The following is a 12,433-nucleotide window of genomic DNA, read 5'->3' as shown; positions in this document are numbered from 1 at the left end:
TGTATAGTGTCTCTTTGGAGTCGTTTTACATCTGTTTGTGATTGTTTGGCTCCTGTTTGTGGTTGTTCTGTGTCTCTTTCTGGGATACTTTGCTGTTGAAAAGCTTGGGCCCTGGGGTATATGGGTTGGCCCGTTTAGCAGTTAATTCATACTCTAATTACAGCTTATAAACCCTTTTATAAATGGTTCCAGATCAAAAAGCGGTACCCAGCGATTGCAATAACTCAGTATCCGTGCTTTGTGACCACAACTCTGCCTGCTCCTCCATGGTTCATTCTAGTATATATGAAAAACATAAACTCCGAAAAACATAACGAAATGGCCCTAATCACACAGACAGCATTAAAAAACAGAGTACACAAATGTAGGAAAACAAGGACTTTGAGACCAGGACGCAATGTCACCCTTTGAGCCCTAGGTGACATCTCCACGCTCCGCCCAGCTGGAAGCGAGAGGAGGGTGTCGGAATGATGAACTGCTGTGGGAAGTCAGTCAGCACCGTGTGGCCGTCTGTCGCCGATAGTGTGTTTACAAGACTAGGTTTCGTTTTGTATGTGGATTTTCACATCGTTTGCGTTGCCGGGTTTTGTTTACGTTCGCTCGTCGCTTTACGGACCGTCTTTTTTCAGTCGGTAATTCGCGGTATCACCAGTTGGCCGCTGCTGACACTGTCACAGTCTGAACTAACGGCTCGGTGATACAGTAGCTTTTAGCGGATATTTTTTTTTAGCGTCAAACTGGAAAATACTTGATGGAAAAGCGAAAAATCCCCGGCATTTGCTCGCTTCTTTTCCGGTCACATCGCCTTAACAGTCCAGGACACAGCGTAGTTCATTTGGTTGGTTCAGAACAGACTTTTTACATTTTACATCAAGCCCGGAGCTTTTCATTGAACTTGTGTATTGACCGCTGGCTGTGAGCTGGCTGTAACTTCATCGGTGCATCCCAATGTTCAAAGAGTGATTTAAACTGAAAGTGACAGACTAACTAACGTTACCTCTACTTTACGACATGCTGTCATTAACAAGAACAAGTGGACTCCTTGCTGACCCATCGTCGAGGCTACAAACATGCTTTTAACGGCGTAATTCAGGTAAGTGTTTTCACACTGCACGTGTATCCGGTTACATAAACCCTGTTTTAATAGTGAAATGGTGTGAGAACATTTGAACCGTGTTAGCTGATACTGCCTTTATTAAAAAAACCTCTCTCTGACTGGTGATGTGTGGCTTCAAAACATGGTAGCCACACATATTGTTTTTTTCAGTATACTGAGAATTTAATATAGACCACTGACATCCTTTTGATGAGGTTGTCAGTGGTCTTCCTCTTTGCTTCCCATTGAAGCAGAAGAAGCCATGTTTTCAAACGCCACAACATCACCACCTCCCCCTACAGTCATAATACGCCCTGAAAGAGTCACTGTACCATGAGTGATGATAGCCTTCAGGCCTTCATGTAATAAGTATATGCATAATTACTAATTATATAACAGAAATTGTGCACATTGATCTCATAATGTGGCTAAATTGGAATAATCTTGTAGTGTTGTGGCTTAAGCGGCTCACCATGTCACACACTTTCTCTGCATGACTCAATAGTTAATACTTGAAGGGAACTTAACCTTGTTTGGGATACACCAATGAGATGTGTGTTTCTTATGCACATGTGCGAATTAAAGGGTAACTAAAGATGACTCACGCGCCTTCATGCTCCACTCATGTCATAAAGTTAGATCCTGCAGATGGCGAGTGCAGATTTAACCTGGGTTTCTTTACCATGCAGTGCTGTCTCACATATTCATATTTTTATACCACAACTGAAGCTGCTGTCAGTCAAGTCTCATAACTGTGTGTATGTGTGCGTGCGTGCCCGTGTGTGTATACCATTTTAGGCTATGATCCATTACAGCCCAGACAGTGCAAAGCGCCATGGCATCAACGCGCCAGGACACATTAGGATAAGGCATGACTGATTGCCCTCAGTGTAAGTGAGATGGACACTCCTCTGGTGTCCTAGTGTTTGGGTGGGGTTGCATTTACACAAACACACACACACACACACACATGCAAATCTATGTGTGTGTTCCTCAGGCACCTGTTGGCAAGGGCCCTGAAGCGCCACCTTGGCTGAGGGTGTGTTTACAATCACCCCGCCCCCCAACAACAGCTGAATGTCTCCACTGTGCACCTGCCCGCTGAAGACCCCCCAAACTGCAGTTCAATATGTGATGGTTTTTCCCCACTGTCTGTACGCTAACCATCGGCGTCAGTGTTCTTTGTAATCAAGCTATGCGTGACGATACACGTTATACTCATTACACTGTGCATAGTCGTCATTCCAAGTAGTGCCCATGAAGGGCAGCTTTGAGGCCAACAGATAAGATGTTAAAGTAGATGGCTAACAGGGACTATTTACAGCACAAGGAAGTGTTGAGTCACTTGTATGACAATGCCAGAAATTACAGACTGAGGGAGTAAGTGTAGATCAAGGTGAGGGATCTATCTCTTCAGACTGTCACACATGAGCAGTTTGCAATTTGCAGTCATCCTTTCCACCGTCGGTGTTGTACTATTATCATTTATGTCAGGTTTCATCTATTGGAACGAAACAGACATGCCACATCTCTCACTTAGTCTGGTTCTTTCCTGTATTTTTTCTGACTCTAAACACTGTAGTACTAATAGGGAACTAATAGCTGAGTACTGAAAATACCCAGAGATGAGGTCATTCAGGATAATATGCTGTGGTTATAGCTTTTTGCATGTTTTCATGTGTGTGTTGTGGTGTTGCGCTCAGAGCCTAGCGACTTGATTTGACTTTGACTTTTCTCTGATCCTCTATGCCCTCTCCTGTCTCTGTATGAAGCCTATCATTAGAGCTATACTTAGCCACGCTTATCAGTTCTGTCGTTCCCTCGGTAAGACCACAGATGTTTAAAAGCTTTTAATAGCTCGGTGTGTAGTGGAGTATAGACTCAGGATCCCAGATACATTGAGACATGGTATATATAGGAGCTCTCTTTTCATGTTAATGCGCACCACACGTTAATAAGTACAGGCAGATTTCTCTCTGACAAACCCTGCTCTGACATGTGGAAGGTGACGAATGACTGAAAGTGCTTTGACTTGAAACATTAAACTTTTTATTTACAATTTTTATCGAGTGGCACATTTACAGTCCCCACACAGTTTCAACTCTTCTATTATCAGATTGCAGGTTGTATAGAGCTGATGTTTCCTATTGTGTACTTTCTGAAAGCAACGATATTATATGGGGTGAGTTCAGTGCAGGGGAGTGTTTTTGTCCGTGTAAGAGTCGCTCTTTTCTTTTGCTCTAAACAGTGTGTTTACACAGGTGTCATTATGAAGATAAATCCAGGGTGGAAGCAGCAGATGTGCGGCATTATTGGCTTGATGATGGCATTTATGGTCAGGATACAATGAGCAGTTGCTGAAATGTCAGAACTCTGTTTCACCACAGACATTTTGACTTGCCATAGCTGGAAAAATGTAGCTGACTCAGTCCGAACAATGACAGTGTGACAGTGAGCCAGTATGCACAATACCTGGACCCTGACACTGAAGCAGCGAAATGGAATTCAGCCATCATTAACTTTACTATTCATACCCGCGCTTTTCCTACTGTGACATGTCATAATGTCTTCTGTTCAAAAGGTCTACTGTTCACTGTTATATTCACCTGCCAAAAAATATATAGGTTTTAAATAGCTTCGGATATACTAGAAGTTTATATTGGACGTTTTTGTTATATACAACCCACAACATATTTCTTGACGTATGACAGACATCATCTTAGCTGAAGAATAATAATGTGCATATTGAAAAGCTTCTGCATACCCGTGGTACACCCACCTGGGTGTTTTCGCTTCCTCTGATTAGATCTCTTTTCTGAGCTGTGTGGGTGTGTAAACAGACTGTGTTTGATTGACATCTTCCACCCTCCAGCTGTCCTGAATATCTACCTGAGCAAAGGTGTTGTTAGAGAAAACAACTTAATGAATGTGCATTACCTTTGTATACATTAAGCAGATAAAGACGAGCACTTATGTCACAAGTTCATTTCCTGTCTTTACTGACATTATTTTTATATTGACAGTACTTTTTATGATCTTTGAACTGCATGCTATTCCTATATTGAGAGCAGAAGCATTGCATATTCACTATATGCCTCAGGTGCCTCTGTTTGCCAACATGTCAGCTGTCATTTTTGCTCACATCTATTAATGTGAAAGTATGTAGGATGTGTTTCTGTTACATTTACTCACTCCGTGTTTCTTTAGCGTCAGGTAATGTAACTGCATTGAGCTTGCACCACGCCGGGTCACAGGGTCACCTCCTTAAAACCTTTAAGGCTTGTTCAATAATCCCTCAGGATTGAGTCATGTGACATTATAGAGTCTTTATGTCCTTGGGATTGGATACTGGACAATGCATGTGTTGGAGACTATGTCATGTGTTTAGAGCATGACTGTACAAGCTTTCAACCTTAATGCCCAAACACTGCTAAGTCATTCTCAATCACTGTGTGTGACTTGCTTAAATTTGCATGCATCTATTCAAAACAGGTGTTTTTCTCAGGCATGCTAGCTTTTTTGAGGTGTGTTTGTACTCAAGTTACTGCATCAGTTTCCCTGTGGACAATGCCTCTACTGAATGGGCTTCTCAGTGGCATATTATTGCCACTCCTAAACCTCCATTTCACCCAGGAAAACTTTCACTTAGTACACAGTGTTATTTGTCATAGGGTGTTTCTTGTGACACGCCTGTAAAGTTGAAGCTCTCGATCTGATGGCGGAGGGTTTGTGAGATGAGTTACACTGGACTCATTACTTGTGTCCTTGCAAAACAACATACAAATACTGTTCCAGATGTCAGTCTATGTGGTCACCCTCACAGACTTGAATTTGATATTCAAATGCTGTGTTTGCATGGCACCATTAACTGCAGTGTCATCTAACATCACCACGTAATGGATTTCATTCTGTTATGGTGGCTTTCTGTGTTCAAAGAAATTTAGACAACAGGGGTATATATATCCACAGCCACAAACAGTGAGTATTCAGTTTATATCAGAAGACCTCTGAGGTTAATTGAGATTACGCCATCGTTCTGGCCACTGTTGGACAGGTTCCCTTCTGGTTTCATCAGTTGACCTAATAGCTCTAAACTGTGTGAAAAATTGAACACAAAAGCTTGGACGTTAACCACCAGCTGTGGCCTGATTTGATGTAAGAATGCCTTGTTCTCCCTGGCCTCATGTGATACTGTTTGCTAGCTACTGTGCAAAAATGTGTTGCTGATGGAAAAAGATTGGCTGAAGCGTTTGTTAAGAGAGAGAGCCTGGTTGAGTGAGTGGAAAGGAAGGAGGCACAGGAAAAGAGGGAAGTTGGGCATAGAGGAAGCTGACCTAATAGCAGTGTATTGTCCATTCACAGAGGATAAATCCATCAGGAACATGATTAAAAGCTTACTATTAAGACTATATTTCATATTCAGGATTCATTTCATATCAGGTTCATTCACGTAAAACCTAATCTCTCATCTCTCAGGCCTGTGTTTTGCAGAGTTAGCATAACATAACATAAGTTACATCAAAACAAATGTCCAGTAAACAGCACTGTGGGTAAGCTGGAGATGTTTCACATGAACTCATGTCCATGTGAAGAGAAGCTTTTGATACAAAGGTGATATCACTGTTCTGTTATCAATGAAGTTTGGCTGAAGGCAGACTGTAGCTGAACTCTGCATGTGACCCTGAGTCCTGGTTATTGTGTAAATGTTTGTTTGTGTGTGTGTAGTTGTGTTTATTAGTCATGTGAGAAACATGTTTATAAAGGATTTATCTTTCACTTAAAGGGCCATAATAATGATGCATAATCCTTTACAGATTATGCATCATTTCATCTGCTATTTATGAAACTTCAGTGATTTTATGCTTCACGAAAATATTGTTCATGTCTTACAATGTTAAGCAAAGTGTTAAAAAAAGTGCTGGATCTGCCTTTAACTGGATCCACACCAAAATTCAGTGGCCTCTTTCCTAGCCCATTCCCCATCCATCCACCAAGTTTGGTACAAATCAGTTGTGTACTTTTTGCACAATCCTGAAGACAAATAAACAAACCAACCAACAAACAGACACGGATGGAAACATAACCTCCTTGGCAGAGGCAGTAATAAGATTTAAGAGGGGCTGTCAAATGTCTGTCTATGCATGCCGTACACATACATGCATTGACTAAAAACTGTAGATAAAGCGTAGCGTTAGGAGAAATGTGATTATGGTGATGACTGTGTGGACATGTGGGCTGCTACAACAGTGAAGATAATTTGATTTATAACAAGTCCTACCAAGATGTCTGCTGCTCAGCATCACACCTCAGAAAGAGTGCAGCAGAGTTATTCTTGTGGATGGTTCATGGCAGATGATGAAGGCTTTTTAAAGGGTATTTCTGTGTCGTGACTAGTCAGTGGTGTGACTCATTTTGGTTCAGACTTTTTTTTGTCACTGTCTTTCTGCCATTCAAGGTCATATGGCCGAAAAGGTTTTGAGTTGAGAATTAGCTCCCCAAATCAGCTGCTTTGAAGAACAGAATATAACGATGTTGATGTAGAACAATTGATTTTGGCATTTGAAGGAAGGATTACATGAAAAATTATAAAAGCTAAATTAGTCTTTAGAAACGCTGTGTTTTAGACTTTAATTCTGTTTTTAATGTAATGTGGGTTGGTCCAGGGCCCATGCTGTGATTTATCAAGGCATGTGACATCACCGACTCACATAAAAAGGAGATATGGAGGAACTGGCAATGCTCGTATAGTTTTACTGCTGGCACTTAGCAGAAAATGGTTGACTGAGTGAAACCAGTGGGCTGTCAAGCATGAAATGAAAGGGGGAAATTGAATTCACACTGAATCTTTATGAGAACCACAACAAATTCCTTGTTACTCGAATCACTTTTCATGTGCAGCTGAGTGCTAGGCAGGATCTGTTTTCCTTTATTATCCCCTCTGGTGATCTCATGACATTATAGGGCAGTTGTGTAGACACCGCATATTGCTACTTAAGCTTGTAGATAAATTTTCTTGTGTTGGGATTATGTGGTTTTAGACTTTAGACTTTGTACCGTTGTACTAAATGATCAGACTTTTCCCGCTGCAAATAATCTATTTTCTACTAGTAAAGAGTCTGTGTTTGTTTTCTTTTCTTCCTTTGGTGTATTTTTCCAAAAGCCTAATTTCTCCTCTCCTCTCTTCTTCTCTCCTTTCCTCTCTTCTCTTGCAACACACTGGGTGGGGCTCCTGAAAGATGCTCTATCAAATATTAAACGCACCCATGCAGACTCTGTTCTCTTCACTCACACACCCATCGGCACACACCACACACGTGGGGTTTCACATACACACAGGCACACATGAAAGGAGAGAGAGAGAGAGAGCCAGGCAGCAGACAGATCGACCTCTGAGGAGTGTCTTCCTGTTCTTTGGGGCGCTACCTCACTTTCAGTTTAGATGATGGAGGAAACTGAGGCTGAGTGACTTCGCTACTTGGCTTAGATCTTTTCTCAGTGACTGACTCTGGGATGGAAATGACTGGATAAGTCAGCTAAAGTTCACTAAGTTAAGGTAATGTTTTCTTTTGTTTTTTTTTTATACAAGTCATGAATCCCACTGAAAGATGGATCTATGTGATGTTTTTAAAAGTCTGTGCTTATGATGATCCAGGACAATTCAACGTGCAATGTATACATAGTTCTTAATGGAGCAGGTTGCCACACCTTAACTTTCTCCATCTATATCTAGTCACTGTTTCCTCTGCTGGTCTCTGTCATTTGATCTACCACAGTTAGTATACAGCATTAGCAAAGCCTCTATGCTGTCTCATTGGATTAGCATCTCTTAGCATCAGTGTAGCTCAGCCCAGTATTGCTTTCACTCAATACACATTAGCCCAGCGTCAGTGTTGCTTTCATCCCTGTCTCATTCTATTAGCCAGCTCTAATGGCACTCTGTTAATCTCTTCAGGGAGAGAGCTATGGGCCACTACCTCCCTGTCCAGATGACTGGCCTAGTTATTACTCTACTGAGACACTCGACTGTCAATACATGTAAATGAGACAGCAAGTTGGGTTAGATTCAGTAGGAGGTGAGAAGGTCATTTCTGCATTTGACTGTCAGATTATACTTTGATTATACTTAATGTGCCTTAATCCATTCCCACATTAGATACCTGTGTTAAATAGCCTACATATTTTATTTTTAAAAATGGATCTGTGAGTTGATCCTGTATACTGGTTGGTTAACACAAGCCCTTGGATTTCAATGACTGAGACAAGAGTGAAGCTGCTCTGAGACAGTGGTTATGTGGTTATGTGTGTGTTTGTGTTGGTCCATTACCTTTAAAGAAAATGTCTTGGTGTCTTAGATCAGAGTCCGCTGGATGACTTACTAGGCACTTAAGACGAGGGTTATATAACTATTGATCCATGTAATTGATTGTTTCTGCACTATAAAAGACAGATTTACCAAGATAGACAGAAAGATTTAGAAAGAAAGAGGAAGGTACAGCAGAGTTCTGAGTTGCAGCTGCCTTCCAAATCATGCCAACAACAAACAAGTGCCAGAAGAGAGATTTCATCCTTTCTCGCTCACTCCATCCAGCTCTCCTGTCCCTTCCTCCTTGTTTTCCCCATTGCATCTTCCCTTTTTCAGTTATCCTCATTATGCACCTTAACTGCAATCTATGTGGACTTTAATTGCACAAACAAAATAAATTCCTAATTTTTTACTCTAAAGAAAAAGTGCTTTACTTGTTGGTTCTAGCAAAAGATACTTTTTCTTTGCATTTTCTGCAGTTACAAACACACATGTTGCACTACCGTAGTGTTTAGGAAGCTAGTCTGAAAATGTAACCATAAGCTGCCTACTTGTCTACACAGGAAATGGTAAAACCACAGCAAAGCTGCCATTGCAGATGTTATGATTGCAATAGTTAAAGCCGCTCTGTGTGGATTTTTCATATGATTTTAGCATCTTTCAGATTCTTCTAATGGCATGAAGTTTTTGTTTGTTGAAAACTCACAGTCCCAAATAAAACATGGTTCAGTATATTGCTGATGCTATTTCAGGAAAAAGACTGTAAAAACACAAAAAGACACAAAGTGGTGGAAAAATTATCTGAAACAAAACTTGTTTGTAATTTTTTTTGCAAAACACTGTAAGCAACTTAACAGTATACAAAGTTACACAGTATACATGCAGTATAAAAAGCTTTGGAAAAATATTCAGAGAAGTTTATACTTGTGATATACAGCATACAAGTCACCAGCAGCTTGTATGAAATACTATCATTAGTGGATTCATTGTGCTAACTTGTTTGTTTTTTTGTTTTTTGTTTTTCTTTCTGTTTAATGATAAACAATTTCTAAAATAAGATGGAATAATTGACTTTTGCTTATTAGGGCACTGTAGAAGGAAGTACAGAAATACATATGAATCCCAGGAAATTCATATCCTCCTTAGCCTCCCTCATGCCGTATCCTTCTCTGGGGTTTCCACAGTCTGAATAAAGTCAAATAAAAACCTCCCCTCCTTAATCTTAATTTAAATAATCTAAATTGAAGGAACATAAGACAGGAAAGATGGATGTAGCCTGACGTGGTGGTATGTTGAGAGCTAGTGCTGCAGCTTTGTAATGATAGGGAACTATGAGCATTGGGAGATGGGGACAGACTGGCTGTGGGGATAAACAGCAGGATACGGGATTTACTGTGTGTAGTAGAGCACCTCCATTCATGCGTAGCCCCAGTGACCCAATAGATCATAGCCCTCAGGCTGTCACGTCCTATCTGCATCCATCCTGTTACTCCTGAAGAATGCATCTCTGTAGCGTGTGTGCATGTGCCGTCCAAAAGTGAAAGCTTTGCCAGAAGAGTAATGAACGACCTTACTCTTGCAGATCCGATTTTTCAGCCTTCCTGCATTTCTGCCAAGTGCTTTCTGTCTGGCTGTCCTTTGAGTCGGAAATGAATAAGGCCAAATAGCCTCACTGGCAGAGAGACAGAAAGCTCCCATTCCCTGAGACAGAGAGTAAGAAAAGATGTCAACTCACTTTCCTGCTCATTTCACGCACAGGGATTGCTGCTGAGATGTTGAGTTGCAGGTCTAGCAGAGGATCTCTCTGTGGGAAAGGTCTGCCTGGAGTCATTCTAACTCTATTTAACAATATCTGTCTGCCTCTGTGTCCATTTCTCTTCTCCTTGTATCCGTCTCACTCCCTCTCATGCATACTGTATTCTTTTTCATTGTGTTGTTTCTTAGTCTCTCTTGATTGGGATGAAATCATGGAGGAATAATACACGCACTGGATGATAATAGACGCTAATCTGTTCCATATCAAAGCTAAAATCTAGAAAAGAGTGAGGTTTTGGGACATTGAGAGAAAACTCTCTATTTGCTGTGAAGTGAAGTGAAGAATTCAGACCAGAAAACCAAGATAAACTTAATTATTTAAACTCTCTCCTTAGACCTCCATGTCTAAAATGAGACTAACTTCACTAAGGCTTGTTAGAGGGCTTCTCCTGTCATCACAGTGTACATATTTTCCTTTTCTGGAATATTATGTTTTCATTATATAAAAATGTGATTGTAGTCCAGTGTTCAGTTGGAAGTCAGACTGTGCCTTCCTGGACTGTTTTCTTTACATTATTCATCCCTTCACACTATCAAGGTTTCAGATGTTTCCTATGCAGTGCAGAGCCACAGAAGACAAACTGTTGGCCTTGTTTAACGTGGTTTTAAACAGGTCTTGTGCTTGATGTTGGTGAAGCCCTGGGATATTTATTTACAGTTCTAAACTCTGGGGGGAGGGGCAAGCCTTCAGATATGAACGTTTGACAGATGGTCCGCACGGTTTACTGCCCTACCTCTGAATATGTGTCAGTCAGTTTATCTTGTTTATCTGTGAGCCTTTTCAGTTGACCTGGTCTTTGTACATTTTTGTTTCTGCTGAAGTCCATTTTTGTAGGCAAATGTGTTTGTACTCATTAATTTAAGATAGTTTAAACAGCACTGTTTTTGGCAATGGTAACAAAATTTGGGTTCTGAATGGGCACCAGTATTAAAAAAAAAAAAACATCTGCATCTGTTGTGCAGACAGAAATCTTCCAGTGGTTGGATGATGAGTGAGATGACCCAGATGAACAAACATTAGGCCCAGCAGTGTATGGATTTACTGCTGTGTCACACTGGATCTGAATGAAACTTGAGAGGCTCTGCAGCCATTGACAGTAGCGAAAACCTCTAATCTAATTGCTATCCATTGAACACGCATAGACACACACTGTTACTACCCCCCCCCCCCCCCCCCCCCCCCGGGGCAAAGAGGCTTTGGTTGCCCTGCTTGCACATGCTGACCTGATTTTGTGTGTGTGTAACTGTGTTGTTGTGTGTGTGCCCATGTGTGTTTATGAAGCAGATTAGGATGGTGGCATGGCACAGACACTTCTGTGGAGAGCGGTGAGTGTGTCTCTTTAATTGTAGACACGTGTGTCTGTGCATGGGAATGTGGGGCAGCGTAATACGGGTTTTTCTTCCAGAGTGGTAGACCCACATTTTAACACAACACCCTTCCCCCAACCCTTCAGAAGTTGAGTGGATTATTGCCCCAGAATCTGCCTTTGTGTCTTTGTGCCAGTTTGTCAGGGGATTCGCTCATGTGGGCGTCACTGCTTGATCTACTGTGGAACAACAATGTAGAATGAATTTCTTAAAAGTTAATTAGTAGTTATGAATATTAATATTTGATGCAACAGTAGGTTAGTTTCTAGTAACTGCTTTTCATACTCATGCAAATGGATTTACTTTCTGCGAAATGCACCATCTGGTTCTGAGCAACTTTTCATTTCATAATCTTCCAGCACTAGCCAGATGGATGTAACGTGCAGGTGCACCACCAACACATGTACGCTTGTCACATGCCTGATTGGAATTGAATGAATCTAACAATGAGTGAAAGGAAACGGCCCTGTGTTCTCCCTTCTTTGGCTTTACATGCTGTACATCCTCTATTCACTAGTCAAAGTATGCTGGCCACCTTCCCAGCACTGGTTTCCCCTTTCCCCTCAGGCGTTGTCTATCTGTTTGCTCATTCTTTTGTTGGCCAGGCATGTTGGCGCCATATCCTCCAAAACCAGTGCCAGCTACAGGTCATATCATGTGAGAAACCCTTTGAAAACATTAAAGCTCATTACTCTTATTAACTCCTCATTAAGAATGACCTGTTTGTTCCTTTAATTTACCCTTATATTGGGAGCATATGTGTATTACATGGTTTTAAACAGATGTAAACAGATAATAAGAAAATCGGTTTGCTGCACTAGATTTAGTTTTGTAAGTTTTTGCTGTCTGTT

General features: G+C 41.1%; 1 protein-coding gene across 4 annotated transcripts in view; it reads left to right on the top strand.

Annotated features, from left to right (window-relative positions):
- The first annotated feature begins 482 nt into the window (after window positions 1-482).
- Window positions 483-12,433, top strand: part of ccser2a (coiled-coil serine-rich protein 2a) — a 52,371-nt gene continuing 40,420 nt past the window's right edge. For 2 of the 4 annotated variants that reach the window (XM_041049354.1, XM_041049357.1), the window contains exon 1: window positions 483-1,093. The gene's annotated coding sequence lies outside the window, so the exon portion shown is untranslated. Of the gene's footprint in view, window positions 1,094-1,943; window positions 1,987-7,546; window positions 7,650-12,433 lie in introns of those variants that run through there. The other 2 variants (XM_041049356.1, XM_041049355.1) reach the window with 2 other exon arrangements.

Source organism: Toxotes jaculatrix, chromosome 11, assembly GCF_017976425.1.
Source record: "Toxotes jaculatrix isolate fToxJac2 chromosome 11, fToxJac2.pri, whole genome shotgun sequence".
Taxonomy (NCBI): domain Eukaryota; kingdom Metazoa; phylum Chordata; class Actinopteri; family Toxotidae; genus Toxotes; species Toxotes jaculatrix.
This window is presented reverse-complemented; position numbering and strand designations above follow the sequence as displayed.